This window comes from Bufo bufo, chromosome 2 (assembly GCF_905171765.1).
Source record: "Bufo bufo chromosome 2, aBufBuf1.1, whole genome shotgun sequence".
In the NCBI taxonomy this organism is placed as follows: domain Eukaryota; kingdom Metazoa; phylum Chordata; class Amphibia; order Anura; family Bufonidae; genus Bufo; species Bufo bufo.
Window position 1 is genome coordinate 37174033 of NC_053390.1, and position 6775 is coordinate 37180807.

Sequence of the window (6775 nt, forward strand, 5' to 3'; positions counted from 1 at the left end):
ATTCACACTGAAGGCATCAAAACACATGTGGAATTAAATACATGAAGCTCATCAAGAGAATGCCAAGAGTGTGCAAAGCAGTAATCAAAGCAAAAGGTGGCTACTTTGAAGAACCTAGAATATGACATATTTTCAGTTGTTTCACACTTGTTTGTTATGTATATAAGTCCACATGTGTTAATTCATAGTTCTGATGCCTTCATAGTCATGAAAATAAAGAAAACTCTTTGAATGAGAAGATGTGTCCAAACTTTTGGTCTGTACTGTATATATATATATATATATATATATATATATATACAGTTGCAATAAAAAGTATGTGAACCCTTTGGAATGATATGGATTTCTGCACAAATTGGTCATAAAATGTGATCTGATCTTCATCTAAGTCACAACAATAGACAATCACAATCTGCTTAAACTAAGAACACACAAAGAATTAAATGTTACCATGTTTTTATTGAACACACCATGTAAACATTCACAGTGCAGGTGGAAAAAGTATATGAACCCCTAGACTAATGACATCTCCAAGAGCTAATTGGAGTGAGGTGTCAGCCAACTGGAGTCCAATCAATGAGATGAGATTGGAGGTGTTGGTTACAGCTGCCCTGCCATATAAAAAACACCACCAGTTCTGGGTTTGCTTTTCACAGGAAGCATTGCCTGATGTGAATGATGCCTCGCACAAAAGAGCTCTCAGAAGACCTACGATTAAGACTTGTTGACTTGCATAAAGTCTCTGGCATATGCTGACATCCCTATTAGCGAATCTACGATACGTAAAACACTAAACAAGAATGGATTTCATGGGAGGATACCACAGAGGAAGCCACTGCTGTCCAAAAAAAACATTGCTGCATGTTTACAGTTTGCACAAGAGCACCTGGATGTTCCACAGCAGTACTGGCAAAATATTCTGTGGACAGATGAAACCAAAGTTGAGTTGTTTGGAAGAAACACACAACACTATGTGTGGAGAAAAAGAGGCACAGCACACCAACATCAAAACCTCATCCCGACTGTGAAGTATGGTGGTGGGGGCATCGTGGTTTGGGGCTGCTTTGCTGCATCAGGGCCTGGATGGATTACTATCATTGAAGGAAAAATGAATTCCCAAGTTTATCAAGACATTTTGCAGGAGAACTTAAGGTCATCTGTCCACCAGCTGAAGCTCAACAGCAGATGGGTGTTACAACAGGACAATGACCCAAAGCATAGAAGTAAATCAACAACAGAATGGCTTAAACAGAAGAAAATACGCCTTCTGGAGTGGCGCAGTCAGAGTCCTGACCTCTACCCGATTGAGATGCTGTGGCATGACCTCAAGAAAGCGATTCACACCAGACATTTCAAGAACATTGCTGAACTGAAACAGTTCTGTAAAGAGGAATGGTCAAGAGTAGAGTTGAGCGGACACCTGGATGTTCAGGTTTGGCAGGTTCGGAAGAACTTGAAAAAAAGTTTGGGTTCAGGACCCGAACTTGACCCGAACTTGACCCCGAATCCGAACCCCATTGAAGTCAATGGTGACCCGAACTTTTGGCCACTAAAATGGCTCTAAAATAGTTCTGGAAAGGGCTAGAGGGCTGCAAAAGGCATCAAAATGTGCTTAAGAGCATGACAACTGTTCTGCAAACAAATGTGGATAGGGAAATGACTTAAAATAACATAAAATACTGAAAAATTAAAAATAACAATCTAGATCTAGGAGTAGGAGGTTGAGGAGGCGGTGGATGGGTGGATGTGGCGGTGTAGGTTAACGTGGCGGTGTAGGTGGAAGCAGCGGTGAAGGAGGAATAGGTAGCCAACACTGATTTGTGTTATTTTTTATTTTTAAATTGGGGTATCCCCCAAAATATTGGGACATAACAAAATAAAACAAAGTATAAGTGCACTTGAGTACAAGAATGGATGGTTGAGGCTGGTATAAATGTCTATTCAGCACAAGGTACGGACAAGTCCTGTGGGATCCATGCCTGGTTCATTTTAATAAACGTAAGCTTGTCCACATTGGCTGTGGCTTGTGATAATGCTCTCTGCCGTGCTAAACACACGTTCACACTATACACTGGCTGCAGGGCAGGTCAGCACCTCCAAGGCTGACAAAGCTTTTGCACATTTGGGCTATGCTAACCCTGCCTTCTCAGGTGCTGGCGGTGCCCCAGCTGTGTTGGCGACCTCTTCCTCCTCCTCTGCCTTTGCCTTGTGCCTCCACTGTGCCCCCGATGTCAGGTGGGAATGCCATCAGCAGCGTGCGCTTGTAGTTGCGCATCTTCCGATCAGTAACAGATGTTTTCACTAAATTTAGTTCCCTGTCACTCAGGCACAGCAGGGGTTCATTCACGGCAAAAGGGGGTTCTTGTCACCCAGCAATACAACAGAGGATTTTGAGAGATTTAGACCCCTGTCACCCAGGCACAGCAGGGGTTTGTATACGCCAAAAATGGTAAAATGTCACCTGACAATTTAAAATAAGAATTTTTTCAATTTAGGGCACTAAAATTGGCACTTTTTTGCATTAAAATGGCTCTAAAATAGTCCTTGAAAAGGCTAGAGGGATGTAAAAGGCAGTAAAATGTGCTTAAGAGCATGGCAACTGCTCTGCAAACAAATGTGGATAGGGAAATAACTTAAAATGAAATAAAATAACTAAAAATTGCAAATTATTAACCTGCAACTCAGAGAAGGAGATGGATATGGAGTCGGAGGTTGAGGAGGCGGTGAATGTGGTGTTGTAGGTGGAGGCCGCAATGGAGGAGGAGGAGGTAGCCAACAATGTTTTTTTATATTTTTTATTGGGGTAGGTAGCCCCCAAAATATTGGGACAAATAAAAAAAAAAGAAAACAAAAAATCATTGCACTTGACTTGAGTACAAGAATGTATGTTTGATGGTGGTATAAATGTCTATTCTGCACAAGGTACGGACAAGTCCTGAGGGATCCAAGCCTGGTTCATTTTAATGAAGGTGAGCTTGTCCACGTTGGCTGTGGACAGGCGGCTGCGTCTGTCTGTAATGACGCCTCCTGCCGTGCTAAATACACAATCAGAGAGTACACTGGCTGCAGGGCAGGCCAGCACCTCTAAGGCATACAGGGCAAGCTCTGGCCATGTGGACAATTTGGAGACCCAGAAGTTGAATGGGGCAGAACCATCAGTCAGTACGTGTAGGCGTGTGAACAGGTACTGTTCCACCATGTTGTTTAAATGCTGCCTCCTGCTAACACGCTCAATACCAGCAGTTGGGGCCGGTTGTTGCGGCGAGGTGACAAAGCTTTTCCACATGTCGGCCATGCTAACCCTGCCTTCTGAGGTGCTGGCGCTGACACAGCTGCGTTGGCGACCTCTTCCTCCTCCCCTGCCTTCGCCTTGTGCTTCCACTTGTCCCCCGGCGTCAGTCGGGAATGCTCTCAGGAGTGCGTCTACCAGCGTGCGCCTGTAGTCACGCATCTTCTGATCACGCTCCAGTGAGGAAATTAAGGACGGCACGTTGTCTTTGTAACGGGGATCCAGCAGGATGGCCACCCAGTAGTCAGCACACGTTAAAATGTGGGCAACTCTGCAGTCGTTGCGCAGGCACTGCAGCATGTAGTCCTTCATGTGTGCCAGGCTGCACAGAGGTAAGGACAAGCTGTCCTCTGTGGGAGGCGTATCGTCATCGTCCTCCGTATCCCCCCAGCCACGCACCAGTGATGGGCCCGAGCTGCGTTGGATGCCACCCCGCTGTGAACATGCTTCATCCCTATCCTCCTCCTCCTCCTCGTCCTCCTCGTCCTCCAGTAGTGGGCCCTGTCTGGCCACATTTGTACCTGGCCTCTGCTGTTGAAAAATCCTCTTTCTGAGCCACTTCTAAAAGACTAGCCTGAAAGTGTTAGAAATGACCCCTCTTCCTCCTCCTCCTCCTGGGCCACCTCCTCTTCCATCATCGCCCTAAGTGTTTTCACAAGGAGACATAGAAGTGGTATTGTAACGCTGATAACGGCGTCATCGCCACTGGCCATGTTGGTGGAGTACTCGAAAACAGCGCAACAGGGCACACAGGTCTCGCATGGAGGCCCAGTCATTGGTGGTAAAGTGGTGCTGTTCCGCAGTGCGACTGACCCGTGCGTGCTGCAGCTGAAACTCCACTATGGCCTGCTGCTGCTCGCACAGTCTGTCCAGCATATGCAAGGTGGAGTTCCACCTGGTGGGCACGTCGCATATGAGGCGGTGAGCGGGAAGGCCGAAGTTACGCTGGAGCGCAGACAGCCGAGCGGCGGCAGGATGAGAACGCCGGAAGCGCGCACAGACGGCCCACACTTTATGCAGCAGCTCAGACATGTTGGGGTAGTTGTGAATGAATTTCTGCACCACCAAATTCAGCACATGCGCCAGGCAAGGGATGTGCGTCAAACCGGCTAGTCCCAGGGCTGCAACGAGATTTCATCCATTATCGCACACCACCAGGCCGGGCTTGAGGCTCACTGGCAGCAACCACTCGTCGGTCTGTTGTTCTATACCCCACCACAACTCCTGTGCGGTGTGGGTCCTGTCCCCCAAACACATCAGTTTCAGAACGGCCTGCTGACGTTTACCCCTGGCTGTGCTGAAGTTGGTGGTGAAGGTCTGTCGCTGACCAGATCAGGAGGTGGTAGAAGAGGAGGAGGAAGCCGAGTAGGAAGAGGAGGCAACAGGAGGCAAAGAATGATGCCCTGCGATCCTTGGCGGCGGAAGGACGTGCGCCAAACAGCTCTCCGCCTGGGGCCCAGCCGCCACTACATTTACCCAGTGTGCAGTTAGGAAATATAGCGTCCCTGGACGTGCTTACTGGTCCACTTATCTGTGGTTAGGTGGACCTTGCCACAGATGGCGTTGCACAGTGCACACTTGATTTTATCTCATACTTGGTTGTGCAGGGAGGGCACGGCTCTCCTGGAGAAGTAGTGGCGGCTGGGAACGACGTACTGTAGGACAGCAAGCGACATGAGCTGTTTGAAGCTGTCCGTCTCCACCAGACTGAATGACTTTGACATTTCAAAAGCCAGCAGTTTAGAAATGCTGGCATTCAGGGCCAGGGATCGAGCGTGGCTAGGTGGGAATTTTTGCTTTCTCTCAAAGGTTTGTGAGATGGAGAGCTGAACGCTTCCGTGTGACATGGTGTAGATGCTTGGTGACGGAGGTGGTGTTGTTGGTGGCACATCCTCTGTTTGCTGGGTGGCAGGTGCCAACGTTCCTCCAGAGGCTGAGGAAGAGGCCGAGGCAGCAGCAGAAGAGGGAGCAGGAGGGGCCTGAGCCCTTTCTTGGTTTTGAAGGTGCTTACTCCACTGCAGCCCGTGTCTCGCATGTAGATGCCTGGTCATGCAGGTTGTGCTAAGGTTCAGAACGTTAATGCCTCGCTTCAGGCTCTGATGGCACAGCGTGCAAACCACTCGGGTCTTGTCGTAAGCACATTGTGTGAAGTGCCATGCCAGGGAACTCCTTGAAGCTTCCTTTGGTGTGCTCGGTCCCTGTTGACGGTGGCCAGTAGCAGGCGAACTGTTTTGGCGACGGCTGCTCTGCTTTTGCACCCTGCTCCCGCTTTTGCTACGCTGTTGGCTCGGTCTCACCACTGCCTCTTCCTCCGAACTCTGAAAGTCAGTGGCACGACCTTCATTCCATGTGGGGTCTAGGACCTCATCATCCCCTGCATCGTCTTCCACCCAGTCTTCCTCCCTGACCTCCTTTTCGGTCTGCACACTGCAGAAAAACGCGGCAGTTGGCTCCTGTGTTTCGTCATCATCAGAGACGTGCTGAGGTGGTATTCTCATGTCCTCATCAGGAAACATAAGTGGTTGTGCGTCAGTGCATTCTATGTCTTCCACCCCTGGGGATGGGCTGGGTGGATGCCCTTGGGAAACCCTCCCAGCAGAGTCTTCAAACAGCATAAGAGACTGCTGCATGACTTGAGGCTCAGACAGGTTCCCCGATATGCACGGGGGTGATGTGACAGACTGTTGGGCATGGGTTTCAGGTGCCACCTGTGCGCTTTCTGCAGGAGACTGGGTGGGAGATAATGTGAACGTGCTGGATCCACTGTCGGCCACCCAATTGACTAGCGCCTGTACTTGCTGAGGCATTACCATCCTTAGAACGGCATTAGGCCCGACCAAATATCGCTGTAGATTCTGGCGGCTACTGGGACCTGAGATAGTAGGTTCAGTAGGATGTATAGCTGTGGCAGAACGGCCACGTCCTCTCCCTGCGCCAGATGCTCCACCAACACCACCACCACCACAACCATGACTGCATCCCTTATTAGATGTTGGCCTCAAAGTTAGCGTTCACAAAGCAAAGTAAAAAGTGGTTAAGTCTGTTAAAAATAATTAACCGCCAATAAAAACCCTGATGTAGGGTATTGCACTAATTTATTTATTTTTTTAACTCTATATGACAGCGGTATTTGTGGCCTAAATGTGACACTCACTTATGCACGTCTTATCCCAGATGTGCAGTATATCAGAGGGTTTTTTGACCCCAGTATGCCAAAGCCGTATTTATGGCCTAAATGTGACAGTCACTTATGCTTGTCTAATCCCCGATGTGCAGTATATTAGAGGGTCTTTTCACCCCAGTATGCCAAAGCCGTATTTATGGCCTAAATGTGACAGTCACTTATGCACGTGTAATCCCAGATGTGCACTATATTATCGGCTTTTTTCACCCCAGTAACCACAAAGCCGTATTTATGGCCTAAATGACAGTCACTTATGCTTGTCTAATCCCAGATGTGCAGTATATTAGAGGGGTTTTTCACCC